Below are 23,445 nucleotides of genomic sequence, written 5' to 3'. Positions count from 1 at the left end.
TGCCAGGGATGGGGCAGCCACAGCTTCTCTGGGCACCCTGTGCCAGCGCCTCAGCACCCTCACAGGGAAGAGCTTCTGCCTAAGAGCTCATCTCAGTCTCCCCCCTGGCAGGTTAAAGCCATTCCTCCTTGACCTCTCCTCCCTGTGCCCAATCTCTCCTGTAGGCCCCCAGGGGCTGTGGGATCAAAAGGGGACGAAGGCTCTGAGGGTCTGCTCTGCTGCTGCATGAGCTGTACCCTCAAGGAAACCAACCAGAGGGAGAAACATGATTTCTAGAGAGATTTCTGCAACAAGAGGCACAAAGACAGTGGACAGGGAGCATACTGATTCAGAAACAATATGCTTATGCACCTGGCAGGGGCCATTCATTCAAGCCCTTTAAGAGGTTACTGTGTTCAAGCCAGGAACTACTGAGTGGATAAAACAGACCCAAAGTGAAGACAGTGAAGAATGAGGGTGGAAGCATCTGGATGTTACCGCCTCATTTCTAAGTTGGCAGATGCTGTAGGCCACAGGTTAGTGTTCAGTCCCTTACAAATTACCCCATCTGAGCTATCTGCAAGCTTAGATTAACTGTATTTTCAAACTATCTTTGATAAATGGCACATCTTCCTTATAAATCCTTTCATGCTTTGAATGGTAGTAAAGAAATACAGAGATATCTGTATTCATGTAAATTATTACCACTGCTCTCCACTCCCCTACAGCAATAACTCAAAATAACCTCCCAGTAAAATCAAGAATCTGGTTTTGTCATTCGCCTCAAGGAGATGGCTGCTGGAATAAGAAAGTTGGAAACCTCCATGATGTGAGCTGATGGTGTGGCTCATGGCACAAAACCTGCTCCAAAACTACACACACACAGATCTGTTCTGCAGCCATTGCTCCTGGTAGTAAACACTGATTACAACCTCAGCCCAAACCTCCCACTCAGGTGCCACGGTTGGTACTGATGGAGCCTGAGCCTCTGATGATGTGACACTTCCAGATCCATGTAACCCTTGTGCCTTTCACAGCCATGTGTGCTTGACCAGCCTGGCATGCTGAAGGACCACCACATACCCACGTGCTGTCGCCCCATACTGCATCACTGCTAGAAGAGGGGACATACTTGTGTAAGGTCAACAGCTGGTCACCCACACAAAGGTCAGGTTGGTCACAGCAGTTTGGTCAGACACTTCTGGAAAGCTGAAGTCTGATTCCCATCTACTTTATGGACCCTTCCTCAGTGTAAAGATAGGCTTCAAATAAACTCTTCAACACTGACGAAGGATCATCTGGTCCAAACTATAAGTTAGAAGCTGGAGAAACTATAGTTTTCTGCAAAGGTTTTTGGTTTCAAGAGACTGACATCAACAGAGCTACGCCTCTCATGAGTGCAGGAGCTGGCTCAGCACTGATGAACTTGGCTACTGGCGATCCACAGGTCAAATAACTGACTCTAAATCACTGTAGAGACTAAAATCCTCAACAGAATGTGGAGTCTCCTTTACCCCTTCTGGCACCTCCAGCAAGTTACCTGCATCTTTGCAACTTCCCATCAATCAGACAATGCTGGCTTACATTAAGCAGTAATTTTCTTTCTTTGCAATCTCAGTTATGTTTTTCCTCTCCTTTCAACCCTGTTCAGAATGGCTTCCAGCCCCTGTAACAGCCTGGAAACCCCCTGGCTACCCTAGAGCCACCTTTGAGACAAGAACTTCCCACCAGCACACAGGGGAGTCCCAGCTATGTCCTGCTGCACTGTCACCAAATCAGAGGCTGGCTCATCACCCACCGCCTGTTTTCCAAGTCAACAAATCACTGCCCCAAGCTCACCTCATCCTTTCATACAGCTACACTGCTGAACTGCCTAGCCAACATTTTAAACTGGGCACATTCATCAGAAACACTGCAATAAAAATACGGATATTTCTGAAGGTTAAATGACAACTTGGAAATCATTTTTGGTAAATATTGGTAACAATTATTCTTTTTTGTCTTAAGATTCTTGCCTTAAGAAGATAGATCCTCTTTATCTTCTCATTACATGTTCCAAGTCTCTTATTGGTAGTTCATTATTACTGGGGGCTTCATAAGCAGCAGTAACCTCAATGCACAGGTAGGAAAAGTCAAGCAGAGGCACTGTGAATAACTCTTCCTGTGCCACAGTAGCATTCAAAGAGACTTCAGAGTCAGTCCCTAGTACAAAGTTCAGGATGCCTAAATCAGGCATCCTCTATATAATGCATATATATATATTAAAAAATATACATAACAAAGTTGGATCTTTAATTAAAACATTGTGTCCACTTCAGCCAATACCACTATTGGTTTCCACTGCTCATCCAAAGAGACAGTATTGAGGGTTTCTACCTCCTGACAAGAATAAACCCAACATCCAGGACTTGCCATCTTGTCTTTGCTGTTGGAGACAGCAGTCAGAACCCTACTACGATAAATACCAAGAGGAACACAGACATTTATAAGCAGACATGACCTCAACATCCTTCCAGCTACGCTACTTACCCTGCAAATACCCTGGACATTTTGCCTCATCACTGTCAGACATGGGAAGGAGTAAAGAGAACAACGAGAAGGGTGGGTGAATCTTAGGCAAGAAACCAAGGAAATACAGACTGATGTCTGCCTGCATTTATTTTGCCACAGCACTGTCCTGCTAATAGCTGGATTTGATTTTTTCACCTCCTCAATTGCAGGTGGTGATGGGAATACACTCCAGAGAGCTCAATATCTGAACTTTGCTTAGACTAAGGCTGGACCAAAAATACTCAGTAGGGTTTGTCCTTTAGGAGTTTTGAGCCTGTCTTGTATTAACATCTAACGGGACAAACACCTGGTGCACAAAATAAAACTCAAATTTGTTCAAGGAATTTGATACTTTGGTATCCAGGACCTCACTGTGACTAAGTTGCTGCCAGCACCGAAGTAACACATCCTCATGACTGAAACACATCAGATGATCCAAGTAGAATCATAGAATAGTTTGGGCTGGAGGGGACCCTCAAAGGTCTCCATTGAGTACTGTGCTCATGGAGAAACGGTCACTGCAATGGGACAAGCAACACTCAGATTAGGGGTGAAAACGTTGAGGCTGGTTGGTAGTTTCTGCTGGCTTGAAGTTAGGGCTGGCTGATGGTTTCACTCAGGCTGTCAAGGGACTTCTGACACCTGGTTAATCTACTGGTTTCATTCTAAAACTAACCCCTCCCCTCAAGACTGGTTAGAAATGGAGACGATTCTCAAATACCATGCAATGAGTCTGACATTGCTTTTCTGATGGCTGATGGTTTGTGACAGTCCTCCACAAGCAAAAGCAGTAGCGTGAGACTGACATTAGGGACTCTTCTGTCCTTGTTCTGGCCATGTCCTGATTTTCTTGATGGTTTCAAGCCCATTAAATCCCCACAGCTTCTTTCAGAGAAGCAAGTTCTAGGAAGTGTCCTTCAATAAAGATTTTTCTTTCTTTGTAAAGTCAATGTTTCTTTCTCAGTTTAAGATTTTGTGACTTGTCCGTATCAGCCTTTCTCCTAAGCCAAAGCATTTTATCCCCCTAAGGTTATATCTGAATTCTCAAACATTGTAAGCAATGACAGAAAGAAGGCAGGAATTGCAGAGTGCCTCTGTCATTACTAGTCTGGCACAGTGACACTCAGAGACCATTAACCAGCCCAGCCTTGTGCCTAGAAATCCAATCTAACCACCTGGAATAATTTGGCACCCTTACCTACACTTTTCTGCCCTAAAACATTCAATGCAATGTGGAACTCGTCCTTGTGAAAGGAATGTACCTGACAGAGACACGCTCTCAGCTGCACAAGGGAAAGGACACGTTATAGCAAGATAATCCAAACACCACTGAAATATTGCAGTCACAGAGCTTGGAATGATTCTCAGCTGCATTTTGGTGTACAAATGGAGTGCAAAAGTGATGGTTTTATCTCTTGTACCCACTCAATCACACAGACTTCTCTTGTTTTCACAAGGGACCGCTTAAAGCCAACAGGGGACAGGGAAGAGATGTGTTGCAATCATCAGATACAAGTGAGACGTTTTAATTGGTATTAGCTTCTGGTAGATCAGAGTTATTCATACATACACAGTTTATTTTCCTATGGCCCATACTTTTCTGGCACGCCGGCTGATGCCGAGGGTAAGCTGGGAGAGATGAGGCCAGGGATTCGTTGGCTTTAATGCACAAATGAAAGATGCTTTCAGTCAGCCGCAGCCTGGGTGCCAGGTTTTGTTTTTGCAGTGCTCTCACTTTGGGGTGGAGAGGCCTGGCCCTCTCCTTCCTCATGCTTCCTTTGCTCTCGCACAAACTTTGTGGAGCTGCAGAAAAGAATTTTCCCATAAATAAACAAAATATTGAGTTACACACCATGGAAGTGACGACAGAAGAGAGCCCCAAGTCATCTTCTTCATTTCTATGCGCAGCGCAATGTGCCAACTCTCAGATAAAAGATCCATGACAGAAAATGACATTGCTTCCAAGTGCACATAGTTTTGGACTAAAATCACCGAGTCGTCATTCCGCACGTGCTCACGTGCGCGCTGGGGTGCAGGGTTCAGCCATCTGCCTGCCCAGCTCCCCCAGCATGCTCCTGCTGCCTTCCTGCTGCTCTCACCAGCCCTGCTGAGGGTTCAGCGTGCTCACAGATCCCTGCTTTTAACTCTCAAGGCCTAGCAGGTGACTTACTGTTCTTAAGGCTCAGAAGGTAAAGTGCTAACTTGAGACCTGGTGCAGGCAACACCCCCATCCTGCTGAAGTCACTGCTGCAGTTTTCCTGCCCTTTGCTGGACATCAGAACCTGGCTCCTCAAACTTTCATTGGGGATTCAGCGGTGCAAAGGTCTTTGTAAAGTCCTTCTGCACAGAGGTGGATTCATTGAATCACAGCATCACAGGTAGGAAAGGACCTCAAGGATCATCTGGTCCAAACTTCCCCAGCACTCAGTCCAGCTCAAACCTGAAAGTGTCCCGTGGTGGGGAATCCACCAGCTCCCTGGGGAGATGGTTCCAATGGTTGATTGTTCTCAGTGTGAAAAATTTTCCTCTTGTGTCCAATGGGGGCAATCTGCAATTAGGCTACTTCTAATTTGACTGTAGGATCGCTTTATTGGTTAATTTTAAGGCTCACTAAAGGTACTATTAATGAGAAAGTGATTCCAAATATGCAAAACAGAGATACAACATGTCCCTGGTAGATTCAGTGTTCTCCACACTTTGCTGCTTTGCTTTTGGGCTCTGATGGGATGGGGAACTCACATACAATTCAGCTCTTAGTGAGCATCCTAAAAGCCAACTTTTTTTGTAGGCAGCATTGCTCTTCACAAGCCTTTCTGGTGGGAGGGTGTGGGATAACACATACAGCAATTACTGAAAGCTGCAGGGGTGCCTCGAGCCCCTAGCAGGCAGTGGGCTGGGCCAGCACCAGACAATGTATCACCAATGTACACAGGAATGACAGTCCAGGTCCAGTATGAACCCAGGCTGAGAAGGAAAATGGGTACCTTGGGACATGAAATCATTTTCAGGTATTCCCAGAGAGCCTCTGGAAAGGCAAAAGACTGAAGCTCTGCAAACCTCAGGTCCGGTGCAGCATTTAAAAGCCATGCCCTGCTTTCTGCCTAATTAAACCTGACTGTATTAGACCTAAAATCATAAATGGTACTGTAAAAGCTTTATAAAAGCTGCCATTAGGAAACTCTCACATTCACAGAATCCCAGACTGGTTTGGGTTGGAAGGGGCTCATCCAGTTCCAACCCCCTGGATTGGACTCACACTCTTCTCAAGGCCCTACATAGAGATGAAGAGGAACTTCTGACCAACAAGAGACAAATACATGTGGTTTGTTATCCTGCATGTCCACCAGTAACTTGCTCCTTTATTAATCTTTTGGGTTCCAACTGGAGTTCAGTAACGTTTTACTCATGTTACCCAGTATATATCACAAATATATTGGCTGTGTGTCATCTCCAGATGACCACAGGAAGCCCCTGTGGTGGCATCAGTGGGGAGGACAGAGCTTGGTGGCTGGTGCCCCAATATGGCAAACCCAGTAACTGCTGCCAGCTTCAAGAGAAAAGAAAAAAGAGTAAACCCCAACATTTTTGTTATGATTTGTGTTAATGGACCCTCGAGCTTTCAAGATGCCACTTCAGTTTTCCACCTTCTCTTTAAAACTTCCCTTTACAGCAGTGAAGAATAGGAGTATCATGTGTTGATAAACACGTGAATCCAGGAAGCAGGGATTTAAGGTGTATTTTTAATGCAATGGTGCTTACTATACTGTGTGAAAATACTCCCTTTATAAATTGGTATTAGAGATACAGCACAATATGGTCATTTTTAAGGACCCTTTACACAGTCAGTCAAGTATAAGAAAGGGCTTAGTGTAAAGGAAGACCAGGTCCCTGCTGTATTTTTCTGACTGATCTCTCCTGACAGCTATGGAGGGGATCTCTGGGCCTAAGGGGACACATTCACAAGATTAAACAACAAAAGAGCTGGGCCAAAACGGGGACTAAAGAGCTTGGCTTAGCAAGTTCGAGTGGTTTCAGTCGCACAGCCACCCAAGAGAGAGGTGGAACTGTTTCAGGGGTTCAAGGAATTACACACAGCAGTTACAGGACTCAACTGAGTCCGAGTTTCCTACCCAGCAGGTCTACTAGACACTGAATTGGTTTCTCCCAAGTAAAAGATGGTGAAGCACCAGGGCTGGAGTTACTAAAACTCGACAGGATCAGGGCTCTGGTGTGAGCGTGGCACCAGCAATAATTCTGTCGAGAGCCAACAGAATGAATGACCCAGTAGGTGTCTTTTCCATCACCATGGCTTCTGCATCTCACAGCAACACGACCATGTGCTCCAAGCCCCTGAAAACCTGTGTTCCAACCAGACCTCCACTGTGCAGCAACACTACAGCCAACTGCAGCACTGTGGGGTATTCTTCCTCCTTTGTCTACATTGCTTAACGGAGATCAAAGCCTGCAACTGCACACTGAGATACTGCAGCCCCCACGCAAACCAGAGAGAAAAGAAAAAGTGACTTCTCATGCAATGTATTAGTTGGGAAGCTTGGGAGAGAACCAAAGCCTCATGAGACCGTGTAGAGCTCCTTAACCACCCCAGCAAGTCACCTGCTTTGCACCAGCCATTAGCACTGGAAAGAGCATCTGGGCCATGCTCTACAGATGCCTAGCAAGGAGGCTGAATGCCACAAGCTTTAAGTAGTCACATCTACCCAGAGCTGCCAGGCCCATTTACTGTAAATACCGGCCTTTTAGTAACAACACCTTTCCAGAAGTGTTCTTTGTGAACAATGGGCTTCGGGACATTTCTCAACAGCTGTCCAATGGTGCTTTCTTCCACAAATGTAAGTTATGATAACTCAATATACCATGTGTGTTAGATGTTCCATAAGGAAATGGCCTGCATGGGATACATACAGTCCCAGAGGTTTCATGCTCTGACAACCCCTTGTTTCAGTTTCCCAATGCCACAGGAGCCACCAACAGCCATGAATGTGGAGGGCATCCAAGAGTGCCCACCATGCAACTCCTGTGTTCACAAGATTAAACAACAAAAGAGCTGTCCTACTGCCCCAGGGATGCCCAACCAAACATGGGCAGCCAAATTATACGATAGCAAGATGTTTGCAGCTCCAAATCAACACCAACTACCTCCCGACTGGGAGAGAGCTGAGAATAATTAAAATGAGCTTGTACTTAGTGTGTTCAGAGAGCATCATGGACATGACCCTTATCGCTGTTGCTAACAGCTGGGTAGGTAACCGGGGTACTGCAGTCGAACCAACTTTCTTAAGGGCTTTTCAATGTTGAAGCCAACCTTTTGGGGTTTTTAACATGGCAAAGTTCTAGAAGTTGTTTGGTCTTTCAGCAGAACACATGTAATTGCTGGACAAAAGATTATAGGCAAATTCTTACACTTAAAAGAAAGCTGAAACCAAGATTAAATATATAATATACATACAGTGTTTTTCCACCCACTCTTGGATGAAAGCTTCAAACTTTTCTAAGACTTCTTACCACACAGATATTCCATGTATCAACAAATAGGCTTGCTAACATCAAAGGGCTGTACAGATCTGAAACATCTCAGAACCCCTGGGTAATAATTACATACCAAAAGCATTCACCCACGTTTACAGATAGGAAAATTAAGATATATAGGGCCATACACTTCCTCATTTACTATATCAAATAGAATTACAGGAGCAATGAATCTGGCTCACAGAAGTTCAAATGATTTGCTTAAGGTCACAGAAGAAAGTCAAGGATGGAGCCAGAAGGCGAACTCAGGAGTTTCCAGTCCTATTTGTAACGCACTTGATCATACGGACTTTGTCATTTGTCAGAGGGTGAATGCTCAGTGCTTCTGTTACTACTCAGAAAACCCTCCTGACATCTATTTCCTTTGAAAGAGCCAATACTACCACAGACCACAAAACCAAGCTCAGCACCCCCCCGGCCCTGTCTGCTACAGCCCAGCTCATTCAGTGCTTGTGTTTAAATACAACTCCCTATTCTCTGAAAACCCAACATGGTTTCTCAGCATATGCATCAAGTCTTGGCACCTTCTTATTCAGAAATACACCTTCACCAAAAACTACCTGCAAAGGAAGGTTTCTGGTGCAAAACGGGTCATAGTTAATGGTGTGGTGAAGTGCCACTCAAAGAACATTAAGTACATCAGCCCCATGCCTAGAAAATGAAGGTACCAGCCTTGACAGCTGTATTCCATGTCTGATGATGCCCTCATTACAAATGCTGAATAGCCAACCACTTTTTCCTGGCAATAAAACCTTGACACAAGCTTAGGAAATCTACTGTACTTGTGAGAAAAGTGAGGTAAGAATATGTTTCCATTTACTCTTTGAAAGAAAACAAAAACAAATGACCTGCTACTGAATGTCCTTTTTATTCAGGAAAATAAATCAGTGGCAGTCCTTCTAATTTATGTTTCTCTAACTTTTCCTTGAGATTATTTAGAAGAGGAAAAAAAATGGCTGTTTCTATGGTTAGCTGGGAGAACATGAAGGATTTTCTGGTCCTGTTTGTTCTTGTTAGGGGCCATAAACTTCTACTTCTTGCTGAGTTCCAGTCACTGCAAAACCCTTCCAAATTTCAATGATATTTCATAAATTAAATTTAAAAAGAATACAGCACAGTCTTAGTGACAAATTCACAGCAGAAAAGAAGTTTGCTTCATCTGGGCTTCTGACTCCTACTAAATCAATAGGCTGCAGTTTCCTTTTTCAATTAAGTCAATACCAGAAGTATTTTTCTTCTAAGAGGAAAAAAAAAAATGAAAGGAGACAGAGAAAACTGAGAGAACAGGAAAATCCCCCAAGCATACATCCATTCAGCTGCTGAGGCATTGTGAAGAAGAATCACAGACTGAGAGCACATTAGACGGGCGTAAGTGCCCTTCCAGAGGAAACTTTGGAGAGGGCGAGTCAGGGAGCACTGATGCTCCCATAGGACATGGGGAAGGGAACCACAGCATCAGTCAAAAGAAAAGAAGAGATCATGTTGGTCAAGATAAAATTAGGCTCCAAACAAATAAAGTAAAAGCAGTACAGAAAATTAAGCAGCTTCAGCATTACAGTTCCAGCCGATGGAATGATGTGACCCCCTCACTCACAAAGGATCCCCTCATACCACGTTCCAGGTTGATGGGCTGGAAGACAACCACATGTGCTGTGAAACACAGAACAAGGGCCAGTCAAAGCGACAGAGGAAATCCCTGCTCACACAAGCACTTTGGAAAACAGGTAACTCAAGAGAGCAGGCAGACAACAGTTCATTCCGCCTCACCAAAGGCATCTTCCTGTTGAGCCTGAAAAGATGACCATGGCCATCAGCAGGCAGCTGGAGGTGGGTGCTGCCTACTACATTCAGAGGCATTCCGTACTGGATACTTGGTCCTAACATTGCTAACAGCAGTTTTCTCATGGTTTAGGGTCTGTGTTTTTTATCAAGCCCATGGGATTTCCACTGCAGTGACCCTACAGAGCTTATCAGCAGCAGGGCGGCTGCAGCAGCCAGCAGCTGGGACCAGTGAGGCTGAGACAGGACCGAAGGCTCCCTCGGGCACTGGGGTCTCACCAATAGGCTTGTCCCTCATTCTAGTGTCATGAGAGACAGCACAAGGCTTTAAAGAGAACAAAACACTATTACTGACTGAGAGGACTCATTTTAACACTCGGTGTTGCTGTAAAATTATTAGAAATGTGTGACTATTCCACCATGGATGTAACTGGATGCCCCGTGCCTGAGAGACTGAGCTCCAGACCCTTGGTCTGTATTCTGTGCAAAAGCTTCCCTCACCCCCACCCTGAACCCCCACTTTTTCATATTCATATTTGTCCCTATACTATGGACATGATCTAATGATGTCTGAAGTCAGGAGAAACCTCTGGCACTAGCTATAGCCACTTCTTTTTGGCATTTTTCTACTGATAAAAGATTAGATCATATAAATAACATATTTTGTTTAAATACTCTTAGAATCATAGAATCCCAGACTGGTTTGTGTGGGAAGGGACCTTAAAGCTCATCCAGCTCCAACCCCTGCCACAGGCAGGGACACCTTAGCTAGAGCAGTTTGCTCCAAGCCCCTGTGTCCAACCTGGCCTTGAACACTGCCAGGGATGGGGCAGCCACAGCTTCTCTGGGCACCCTGTGCCAGCGCCTCAGCACCCTCACAGGGAAGAGCTTCTTCCTTAGATCTAACCTGAACTACCCCTGTTTCAATTTGAACCCATCACCCCTTGTCCTATTGCTGAAGTCCCTGCTGAAGAGTCCCTCTCCATCATCCTTGTAGGCCCTTTCAGACACTGGAAGCTGCTCTGAGGTCTCCATGCAGCTTCTCTTCTCCAGCCTCAGCTTTCTCAGCCTGTCTTCACACAGCCAAGAGTGCCCCAGGAGCCCTTGCCATGGGCTGTCAGCTGGCCACCTGCCCCACTGCTGGCTTCTGCAGGGGAACGGTGAGGCTGATTTCATCTGGTTTTATATACAAGAACTGACAATGGTGGCTCAGAACCTTTTAGAGTGAGCATTAATGAGCCCACAGTGGTGATGGACAGCGTGAGACACAGGCTGCGATGGTGCACGCAGTGCTGTTTATGATCTTACAGCATTTACCTCTCCTTCCTTTCCTCACCTTTGTCTTCAGCCTGGTTTAAAGCAGAAAGCAAAGGAATGCCCCGTCCCCCAGGCCCCTGACCTTTAAATGGAGCTCTCAGCAGCGTTCCCCCATTGCAGCTCCGAGGAGCGCTGCATTTCCGCTTTGCAGGAGGAGATGTGAAAACCAGAAAATATATGAAATGGAAAACACAACTGGTCAGAAAAGCCATTCTATAAATTATGGGCCTGGGCAGGAGAGGTATTTTTCTTTGGGAATCAGTCACTCGCCGTCTCCAGGCTACACTATGTGTAAGAAACAAAAAAGCCAAACAAAGAGCAAAGTGGAGGGGTTTTAAGCTAGCTCAGAATCAAGGAAAGGAAACTTGAAATGCAAGTGAAAGACCAAGAGCAACCAGCATCATCCGGGTATGAGACATGGCCATGAAATGCAGCAGTCCTTGGCCTGTGGGGCACGGAGGGATCTCCATTCCACTCCTACTGCCATGGTAGAGAAGATCTAACTATAACCCAGCTAAATCTCCTCCTTAAGCTATACTTCTGCTGATACCCATGTCTCATTGCTGCAAAGGAGATCATTCTCAGGCCTCCCAGCGTTACCTCTACCACATGCTGGCTATGTCCACCTCCTGCAGCAGAGCCTCCACATCCCCATCACCACACAGATAAACCAGCTGGAGTTTAAACCAAAATCAGCTTTGCATAGGGCCAAAAAACTAGTAAGCCCTACCAACAGTTGGACGGGGCTTGGAGCAACCTGGTCTAGTGGAAGGCGGTCTTTCCCTGCCTGTGGAAGGGGGCTGGAATTACATGAACTTTAAAGTCCTTTCCAATCCAAACAAGTCTGTGATTCTAAGAGCAGCAAAGCTTGTTCTTCTGCTTATATCCTGCATGAATACTGCTAGAGAACTCCGGGTGGGAGGGACTCATGGAGAGCCTGCCTGGTGCCTCTGTAAGCATGGTGCAGTCCCATAAATAGAGCAGGCATGGGATTTCCAAATGACTTAAAGAATCAGACATTCAATTTCCACTGGATTTTGGTGCTACTAGGATACGTAGCCCATCAGGCTTCTCTGAATCACTCAGCTTATTATTTGGCTCCTGGAGACAACTCCATCACCTGAACCAAACCAACCCAAACTATTCTATGAGATGTTTCAGAGCATCTCAAGATACAAGTTACTCTTCAGCTTTTCTGCAGCAATTTGCTCATTCCTTTTGAACTACAGTCCCCTGCTTGGCTAAGAGGGGATCACACTGACACAGGGATGAAGAAAATCAAACAGCAAAGTGCAGACTGGGTCGGTGCATAGTTTCTGATGGGGACCAAGGTGGTTTGTCTCCAGTACATCTCATTTACAGCTGCTGGCACCAACTGGCAGTGCTCTCTCCACATCTAAACAGCCATGAGCCTTGACTGGAAATCACTGTATGCTCATATGCACTAGTTTGGGTATTTTAAATTCAAACTCTTTCAACAAAGGTAAGAACTGACTTTTTTTTTGTGTTTGAAAACAGAACTGCATAAATCAAAAGGGCTTCAAACCCTCTGGACCTGACTCCATGTAACTGTCTTTCTTCAAGAGCAATGGTGAAAGCAAAAGCTTTGCAACAGGGAAGTTAGAAAGGCTCCGAGTTCTTGAAGTGCCCCAAAGTCACCCAGCACCTCAGCATCCAAGTGAGAGGAAAAACCTGCATCTCTTGATTTGCATCTATAAATTCCTCTATGAGAAACTCAAGGACTGGCCCTACTGCACTGGGAGCAATCACAGTACGTCAGGCCAGAGAACAGGACAGCTTTGAAGCAAGTCTTTTCACCATTCCCACTTCCTGCACTTGAGCTTAACTGTGCTGCCATGGGGTTTCAACGACAATGAAGGTGGAAGCCCCGCTGCAGATGTGCATCAAATGTGCTCCAGGCCAAAGCAGGCTACAAGAAACCACACCAGTGCCAGCAACATGCTTGGCTGGAATAAAGCTGGAATGGTCCTAGCCTAACATTAACTCCCAAAGACACTTAGTGAAGGTTTAGGGGCCCGAACATCAACTGTCTATCTAGTGATGTGCTTCTGCTGCATCACATCACCTGCAGACACAACCACTGCTTCCTCACTGATTACCTACCTCAAACCCAATATCTAAACAGGCCAACAAGAAACCTGGAGAGGGGCTTTGGACAAGGGCCTGTAGGGACAGGCAAAGGGAAATGGCTTTAACCTGCCAGAGGGGAGACTGAGATGAGCTCTTAGGCAGAAGCTCTTCCCTGTGAGGGTGCTGAGGCGCTGGCACAGGGTGCCCAGAGAAGCTGTGGCTGCCCCATCCCTGGCAGTGTTCAAGGCCAGGGGCTTGGAGCAAGCTGCTCTAGTGGAAGGTGTCCCTGCCCATGGCAGGGGCTGGAACTGGATGAGATTTAAGGTCCCTTCCAGCCCAAACCCGTCTGGGATTTTGTGATTCCTTCTGCTGCCAAGATCTGAGATTTCCCCTGGGCTCTGACTGACAGCAGTCACCATGCAGTCAATTTGGGAGCTCTGCTCAGCATCTGTGAGTAAATACTCCCTCCACAGCTGGAGTCCACCCTGCAGCTCAGCTGCAGCATCTCACCAGGCTCTTCTCTGCTCCTTCCAAATGCTGCTCAGGGATCGCACTTTGGAAACACTCAATTTCACCCGAGTTTTCTGATAAAACCACTACAGAACAGAATGTTCAGTGGAAGACAATACTGCAGTGGGTTTGTGCACAGGGACAGCTTCAGCCTCCACCAAAACTGCAAAGTTCCTGGTGAAAGAAATGAATTCTAAACAATTTCTTGATATAAAGTGATTTTCAAGATTTTTTTCATCAGACTTTATTTAACTCATCTCTGTGATTTCTATTTTCTGTAACAAGACAACGAAGAGCTGAAGACAGATGTGACCTCTTGATGTGGCACTCCTGGCTTTCCTGAGGAGAGCAATTCTTACCAGCAAGGCTTGATGATATCACAGCCAGTTGAAAGTAACTGCATCCAGCTCATGTCAGGGACCTCCAGAAGCTGCACGCTGATGTCAGCTCAAAGGTGGACAGGACACCCTTGCCTCCCTCAGCAACAGTACCAATACAGACACTTCCTTCTCACTGCTGTCTCCCTGCAGACATTTATAAATAGGACATAAAGAAAGACCTGAGGCAGTAGACACTTTTGGTCGAGTTCTCTTCCCCATGACACACTAGCTGCTCAGAAATCAATGCTGGCACGAAACTGGAGTAATACAGTAAAACCGGGGATCCCTTGAGTTGTATTTTGTGTCAGTTACCCCCCTGGAACCTCATTAACTTCACTGAAGCTGCAGAAAAATAACATATTGCAGAATTTGGCCTTCTTTTATTTTTGCAAATGCATCTTTTCAAATTGAGCATCTGGAATTTAAGTTCCCTTCCAAATGCTGTGTGTGATTTGTTCTTGCCAGAGCAGCACACCTGGGACTAGGAAGGGGGTTTAGATAAGTGCCTTTCCATATGGCCAACTGATAAATGATTCATTCTGCACAGCTTAACTTTGAAAATAAATTCAGGATCGTTAAGATATTAAGATACCAGCTTCATATTTCACCTCATAATTGCACTTCACATATCACAGAGAGCTGCTGGGTTGTTTTCACTGCTGCTGTTTGCAGATGCAGGCTCTGCACCCGGAGTGGAGCTCCTGGGTATTGCATCACAGCCTCCCTGCTCTTTCCTCCCATTCCAGCACACGTTTTGCTCTTCTTCAGAAGGTAATTGTTATGTGGATTCCTACCAAAAAGCCAAACAAACCCTTTTCTTCTCATAACATTACAGATTCTGTATCCTCAGATAAAGAAATAGATAAATACCATGCTTAGGCTAATGCTCAATTAAATATGCTGATGTGATTAAAGAGCACTCAGGAGGAAAACAAGCTCAAAGCAAAACGCTTCCTTGAGGGGCAAGAAGCTGGGTACTTCTCAACCCAACCTTCTGGCACTCATGGCAAACAGGACCTCCATTTGCTACCCTGCACTCAGTGCAGGGTCAGCTTCATCCTCACAGCACTTCTGCCCACCAATTTCCAGTGTCACCACTGCCACACTACAATCCTCTGCTGGGGTGAAACGGGCCAGATTTCCCAGTCAAGAACACAAAATGACCACGTTTCACCCCTAATCCCAAAGAAATAGGTACCCCCATCCCTATCAGGCCCAGGATTGAATGTACAAACCATCACAGCAGGTGATGTTTGTATTTCCTTTTTAAGGCAAACAGAATGGGAACCAGTGGACAAAGACAGACACACTGGGGCAGGAACCTACATCCTAGTCCATCTCCTTGACCACCACCAGCACAACCCACCCCAGGCACAGCACGTGGTACACTACAGCCCAGGGAAAATAACACATCGTGCAAACTTCACGTGAAGATGCCAACAACTGGGCTGCACCCCTGGAACACACTAGAACAGTACTGTGACAAGCATGACATGACAACAGGAGCGCTACATTAGGTTCACAGAATCATGGAATCACAGAACCCCAGGTTGGAAGGGACCTCAAGGATCATCCGGCCCAACCTTTCTAGGCAAAACACAACCTAGACAGCATGTCCCAGCACCTTATACAGCCCAATCTTAAACGTGTCCAACACTGGGGAATCCACCACTTTCCTGGGGAGATTATTCCAATGGCTGATTGTTCTCAGTGTGAAGAATTTTCCTCTCGTGTCCAGTTGGAATCTCCCCAGGAATAACTTGTGCCCCTCATCCCTTGTCTTATCCATGTGACTCTTTGTTGGTCTCAAGAGACCACCTGGGTCTTTCCAGGCAGCATCTACCTCCTGTAGGCAGGAAAGGACCACTGACAGCCCCGTACAGCTGTAAGAGCCCTGGCGTAAACCTGCTTAGCTCAGATGACATCAGTGTATTTGTACTGGTTCACACTGGGAAGATCCAGTTGGACACAGAATGAAAAGCAAGCACAAAGCCCAGGAGAGGCACCGGAACACTGCAGTGCAGACACAGTTTCTGCTTTCTCACTGGATTTAGGAGCCAGATGAGTGGAGTTTCCATATGGGAAGAAGAGCCAATCTCCAAGTGCTTCCAAGTCTGTATGGACAGCATTTCCTCCCAAGGGTTGGGTTTTGGGGTGTTTTTTTAATCTCTTTCAGTCATTAAATCTTTTCAGAACCAGTGAAGTATTTCCTTTGGTCCTACCAGGCTCTAATACTTTTGCTTAAATGCGTCTTAGGTGAAAACCATACTCAAAGCAACTGGGCACAGCTAGGAGCAAAAGGGGGACCAGCTCAGGCTGCACATCTGGAAAATACTCCTCCTGGTAGGATCTGCTGGAGCAGGGAAGGGGCTCCCCAGGGAGCAAGAGCCGACCCTCAGCTGGCGACATCATCGTAGGCTGGATGAGGCCAGAACCCGGAGGGAGCCGTGGCAGGAGCAGGAGCTATGTGATGCAGTAGGTGCTGCCTCCAGCCTTGCTGGGGGATTAGGAAGCTGCCCATGGCATTTTTCTCGCTGAGTGCGCAGGGACATGTTGGGCTTCCCTGTGAAGAAGGATCAGCTGAAGGAAGGCGACGTGCTGCATGCACCCTGGCTGGGGAGAGCGAGCGCTGGGACATGGATAGCACAGACAGTGTAACCCCAAAACAGCGGCTCCATGCTGGTGGTACCCACAACCCATGTCTGGTTCTCAGCCCAAAGCAAGAAATGGCCATTTCATGCACATTCCAAGTGTCTACTGCAAACAAAATGCTAAATATTGTGGTCATCACAAACAAAAGCCCAGGGAAATAAAACAATGACAAGGCAAAGTTTGATCTTGAGAGCTCCTTTCAGGGACAGGCAACTGAGAAATATGACTAGAGCAGAAATCTACTTTCACTTCACGTGCAGTCTATAGATATTTAAGCACATGATACTTTGTTCTATGCAAAAGCAGTCCCAGTTGAGAGCTCATAGATGATATATCTAGAAAATACAGAAAAAAAGCCCACCAAAAAAAGCCTTGCTCTCTGTTCCAAAAAGCTGTCTTCTTTCCTAATTCTATCCATTTAAATTTATTGCTGCTGAAATTCCCAACGTCTGCCAAAATGTAAGACAAGTCGCACTCAGACGAGTGTTACCAGCAGAACAGAGAGAGGTGTTCAGAAAGGAGCTGGGAAAGAAATCCTGACAAGGACAGATCCGTCATTTTCAGTGATTACAGCAAGTCCGGGGAAGCATCTTTTGGAAGTACCAGTAGTGAAAAGGAAAAGAGAAGACAAACCAGAAAATCCCTGCTGTAGGAGAAGGGATCAGGACAGTGGTCTGTACAACTGCTACTCACTGTAGTAGTCATCTGAAATCAGAAGCATGTGAAGCTGGCTGCTGCAACCCTGCACTAAAAGCAGTCATAGAATCCCAGACTGATTACAGTTAGAAGAGACCTTAAAGTTCATCCAGCTCCAACCCCTGCCACGGGCAGGGCCACCTTCCACTCGAGCAGCTTGCTCCTAGCCTGTGTCCAACCTGGCCTTGAACACTGCCAGGGATGGGGCAGCCACAGCTTCTCTGGGCGCCCTGTGCCAGTGCCTCGGCACCCTCAGAAGGATGAATGTCTCTGTCCAGAAGAACTTTTCCCCTATTCCAACACTGAGAAGGAAACTGAGAAGGAAGGGCAGTAGGGAAGGGATGTAACCCAGGTAAAGACACTAAAGGCCACCACCGCACCAGGCCACCAGCAGCAGTCATGACCACACTCGTTTTCTTGCCTCCTCTGCTCCTTTCAGGCTCCCTGGTGTCCAACCACCAGCTGGGACCTGTTCTGATGAACCTGGAAGTTATCTCCATGACTTCCACTCCTTTCCCCAGCTTGGCTAGAATCAGCCAAATGGTTCAAAGGTCAGCTGGAGAAGAGCAAAAAGGCTGAAGATACTTTGAAATGGTGGCTCATTTTCAAAACCAGAGTGCTCCTGCAGATCTGTAGCTTTCATTCACATAAAAAATCCAGTTGAAAGAAACTAAAAATATTCAACTGCCAAATCCTGATACACAAAAAGCCACTGAGTAACACACAGAAGATGGTTCTGCAAAGCTGGATCCCACCTGACCCCATGTATTAAATGCAGACTGAAATTAGTGTCTCTATACCCTCTCTTCCATAGCTCACTTTACAGGCCTTTTCAACCACAGAATTGAGTGAGGGCTCTGTAAAGTGCTATTTTCCTGCTGCTGGAGTTCCAGGAATAAAGGGGCATCCAAACAGGCGAGGGAAAGGCAGCCCAGCCAGAGGCCCCACGTGAGTCCTTCCATGAGGATGCAGCATCCATTTCTAGGAAAGCCACGCTAACAGGAAATGTGGGGGTTAGAGAAATAGCTCTTGTAGAGAGGTCTTACACTCTAATACACATGCATCTGTACTTTTCCATTATATCAAGAGCTTTGCCCATATTTACTGCTTGGGGATTGTTTGTCTCACTGCTGTTGTCCTGCCAGCAGTGTTGTACTTATGGCCAGAGCCTCTGTGGTCCATTGGCACGGCACTCTGGAGTTGGACCTAACTCTACTTCTGCACTTGGGCTCTGCTCTATGCACATCATCCCCAGTGCTGACGTGCACGGCTGGCTGGGAAGTGGATGCTTGAGCACATAGGTCTGCACCTACCCTGACACTGAGCTTACTTCAACACAGCGTAGTCAGGAACGGAGGAAGTCCAAAATGCCCTGCAAGCCCTGTTCCTCAAGCATTGCAGATCTCAGTACAAGGCAGCACGAGGGCATTGGCTGCTTTGCTGGAGATGAGGTATCCATGTAGTAATCCCTGTGCTCACATGCCAGGGAAAGGGAGAAAAGTCTGGCTGAAAGAGAGACCCTCCAGAGCAGTAGCACTTTCCTGCAGGACATGTTGGTCCCTGCAGGAGCTCAAGACTGAGCACCAGCATGAGCCAGAGCTGCTCTGAAGTCACGCACCGAAGCCTTTTCCCAACTGCTCCACAGGGAATTCAGGAGATGTTTTGCCTTAGCTGCACACACAGAGTAGGTTTTTCTCCTGAAGAATAAATGAAACATGCAGCAACGGAGTCAACAACGTTAGGAAGAGGCCAAACTCAAAGGCCCCAGATCCCCAGGGGCCCTAGGATGTGTGAATCAGGGAAAAGCAGAAAAGCATCATAGCACTAAAGCAAAACCTCATTAATAAAAGTGACAGGAAATGCTCTGAGGCACGGAAAGTGACCCAAGAGCAAAAGCCAGTAGAGTCAGAACAGCTTCCCCAAGGAAAACAGTGTAGCTCCACTCCTGGAATTGTATTATAACCAGACTCATTAATATTCCTAGGAGGATACTTTAGGAAAAGTCCTTTGCTGCCAGGGGGTGGGTAAGATATCCAACAGGTATTTTCCATCTCTCAGTTCTGGGAGTCTTCTCCATTTATACCAAGGGAGAACTCAGCTTTGGATCAAAGGACATCTCACTTCACCTGGTGCCTCCCTGTGAGATGTCAGATGGGTGTTCAGCACAGCTGATCCCCAGGGAAATCCTTCTTAATATGAGAACACTGGAATCTGATTCTGAGCATCACCAGTATTAATGTCTCTCAGTTTTGATGAAACCTCTGCTCACAGCCAGCCACTGCTTTCCCTTGGCCAGACTGACAGAGCCACCCTCAGGGCAGGAGCTGCTGCCCAACAGCAATTGCAGAGAGCACACAAGGAACAGAGGGTGCAGGGTCCCACACTTGGCCCCAGCTGGTGTCAAACCACGCTTGGCCCTTTGTGTGACATCTCACAAGTCTGTCTGATGCTCTGACATTCGTCAATTCAGTCAGCTTTTACCTCCTGAAAGAAACCACACTGCAGCCCTGGGAATCAGGGGAAGGAGAAGGATTCTGCACAAGGCTAAATGGAGGAATTACTCCAGCTAACCCAAGGAAGAGTCTCTACAGCTTTACATTCAAAAGAGATGAAGACAAGGTTAAAACACACACATACTCAGGAAAGGTGAGGCACATGCATGATGCACCTCCACAGAGGAAGCACCAAGGAAGCACCAAGGCATCCAAGAGGAGCCGTGGTAAAAGGACCAGAAGGTAGAAACCCCAGAAGGTAGAAACCCCAGAAGGACTGGGGTTTCAGAATTGAATTAAACACAACCAGTACCTGATTTCCTGGCAGAGTGGAGGAAGATGCAGCCTCTCTGAGTAGCACAGATTTCAGAAGAAGCACGTTCCACATGGCAGGACAGTTCTGCTTTGCACACTGGCTGGAAAAGACACATCTCCCTTGAGTGAAGCTGCTGAGGCAACTGCTCTTGATTTAAGCCTTAATTTGTAGTTTAACATAAAGCTGGGGTGTCTTTTATGCTTGAAAACTTGATTTATCCATCACTCAGCCTACATCTTCCTTCAGAAACAAGTACTTTCTGTCCCACCCCAATGATTCAGAAAGGTCTGCACTTGCTTCTGCAACTAAAGGAGCTCACAATCAATTCCACTGTCATTAGAGGGAAAGAGGGTGACAGTGCCAGAACACAACTATGGTATTTGGAGTCACAAACCTAGTAATTCGCTGACTAACACAAATCCCCCCTTGGAGGCCACCAGAAAACATTGGAAAACTCCTGCTTAAATCCTTTGGGGCCCTTTCACCTACTAGTGCTATTTTCTAGAACACTAAAAAGGAATCACATGGAGCAGGAAGAGAGAGGTGGTTTTCCTAAGACACCCAGGAAAGCTGTAGGGCTCTGAATTAGCCTGTGCTCTCCAACACCAGAGTCAAACATGATGATCTTTTTAGAGTAAATTCTGGAATGAGCCCTTGGATGCTTGATCTTTTTATAACATGTTGGTCATGCAGAAAACAAAGTGGGGGGACCTTGTGCCCGTGCATACCAAGTGGTTGTATGGCTGCCACCACCTCAACTGCAGTTTAGATAAGGCCAGGGCGATCGCTTTTCTACTGTCATGGGTGAAATAGGCTTGTTTTGGGGGAAATTAGTTTAATTCACTTCCTGTTAAAGTAGGCACTCTCCTTTTCCCTCCTTCTCTGCCTCTCCAGTGGTTATCGCCTTTCTTAACTATCCAGAGGTGCCATCACCTGGAACACGCCAGAGCCTTTTGAGTCCAGCATGGGGCAACCCCGACCTCTTCCTACAGTAGATCCCCACTACCCAAACCTGAGCACCCCAGTCACCAGTCTGTTAGCCTGCTGGCTGGTTCAGCAGCACCAAGTGAGACCATCTCCTTTTCAGCCCAACACTCCTCGCACCCATTTGGAGAGATGATAAACTGATCAACAAAAAGACCTTCAATATTTCACGGCAGTGTTCAAGGCCAGGTTAGATGGGCCTTGGAGCAAGATGCTCTAGTGGAAGGTGTCCCTGCCTGTGGCAGGGGGTTGGAACTGGATGAGCTTCAAGGTCCCTTCCAACCCAAACCAGGCTGGGATTCTAGATTTCACCCGAATTAAAACAACTGAAGTACTATTTTTTTTTTGACAGTAAGATGACTTGGGTACTTACATGTAGTAAAAAGACCTATTAATATTTTTCTTGTCTGAGTGACCTGCAAATGTGTTTTTGCTTTGTGCCTCTGGCAGCAGCATCCAAGGGCCAAGCATTTTCATAAAGCCAAGAGTTTTCCTGACCTTTCCTGCAGCAAGAAGTCACTGACTTCCTCCTGCTGTGTATTTGCACAGGGAATGCTTTTAAGCCAGCAGTAGTCAGAGGAGAGTTTAGCAGTTGTGTCCAAAACTGTATCTTCAACCAAGAGGTTAGTCCTACAGGAGCTCCCTCAGCCAAATGCTTTAGAACCTGGAGATTAAAGTTTTATAAATTCTGCTTTTATTTCTGCATTCCTTTTCCTTTTGTAACTAAATTCAAAGCTGTTCTCACCTTTAAATGGAATTGGTCAGCAGCTAGCGTGGCAGGACTCTGGTTGTGCCACACCTGGATGATGAATGCCACTACCAGCCCTCTGCCACTGACTTCCCCCAATAAAGCTGATCACGGATAATCCTTCTCTCATACCCTGCAGCAGTACAAGTACTGAGATGCCAGCTTCATACAGATCAGTACTCCCTGCTAACCTCCTTCACCTATGTAGGCCGCTCTCTGCCTTCTAACTCTTCTAGAGCCAAGCTGTGGCGCATTAATGTACTGCAGCTTTTGTCATTTCTAAACAGCTATTTGCATGTTTTGCTCATTATTACAGCCTCCAAGTCACATACTGGTCTAGTCACTTCTAATCATTCCTATACTAAACATTCAACTGCTTAAAAGCAAAGCCCAGCCCCGTGTGAAGCATTCACTGGTGAATGGGACATAAATCACCTTGGCCGAGTTCTCCACAGCGGCTGGGCAAGGAGAAGTTTCCAAGCTGTAAATGCTCCCCCACCTTCTCACAGGCTCTTGGGCTTTTGATAAACATGAGCAATTAGCACCTCTGCAGACATCATTTTCCTTCCCCACTGATGGAATATTGGATACTTCGAAGGAAACTGGGCCTTAGAGAGAGGTTCCAGGAAGGTCTTCAGGGTTGTGCATGGGATTACTAACACTGCTTCAAGTCATCCGAGGAGGGATGTGCTAACATGCTCCTCTCACCCACACCTCCCTGCCCCTAGAGTGACAAGTGCTGTGACAAGCCCATTTCTGTCTGATGGGAAGAAAAACAAACATTACAGTGGATAATCAAACAAATGTGGGCTCTTCAGTTCTTGGATGGGAACTCACTCTTAGCTAATGTCATAAAACATGGGAAGAATGCTGTATAATTAAACCCTCCTCTGGAAATATTTGACTAGGTTTGGGATGAGCTACAGGAACAACACTGAAGTCAGCAGCAGCAGTAAAGGCTGCATGAGACTGGGACTGAGGGATTTCTATCTAAATACATACCCGGGAGAAGCTGGAGGCAAAGATGCTGCTAAGTTAAGCAAGAAAATGTAGCAAGGGATTATACAGACACTCCAGCAAAGCTGGATTCCCTTCTTTTTATGTCACTGCAATCATTTGGGGGAAAGCTACACCTGTAAAGGGAAGACAGGTTTACAACTCTACAGTCACAATCACACAGATTTCATCTCTCCAGTGCAGGGTTCAGCTCCTGCTTTCATACTGTCTATCCTCAATCTAACCTTTTCCAAGCCACAACAGTAGCTGAGCTATTTTCAGTCACAGCCTGGCTTAAGTGATGCTGCAATAGACTTCCAGCACAGAAAACAGCAGCTCTGATGTGTGGCCTGCAGCAGCCATAACAAGAGAAGCCAAGGCTGGAGACCTCCAAGTGACAAGACGGAC

At 46.4% G+C, this 23,445-nt stretch overlaps 1 long non-coding RNA gene across 1 annotated transcript in view; it reads right to left on the bottom strand.

Annotated features, from left to right (window-relative positions):
- Nucleotides 1–4,034: 4,034 nt before the first annotated feature.
- Nucleotides 4,035–23,445, bottom strand: part of LOC130602348 (uncharacterized) — a 149,593-nt gene continuing 130,182 nt past the window's right edge. The window contains exon 6 of the long non-coding RNA XR_008972882.1: nt 4,035–4,332. This is a non-coding gene — a long non-coding RNA (uncharacterized LOC130602348). The remainder of the gene's footprint in view (nt 4,333–23,445) is intronic.

The sequence above is a fragment of the Pezoporus wallicus genome, unplaced genomic scaffold (genome assembly GCF_028554395.1).
Source record: "Pezoporus wallicus isolate ANWC-B61680 ecotype Strahan unplaced genomic scaffold, APGP_CSIRO_Pwel_v1 contig_4161, whole genome shotgun sequence".
Lineage (NCBI taxonomy): Eukaryota > Metazoa > Chordata > Aves > Psittaciformes > Psittacidae > Pezoporus > Pezoporus wallicus.
The sequence above is the reverse complement of the archived record's forward strand: the minus strand, read 5'-3'. Positions and strand labels throughout refer to the sequence as shown.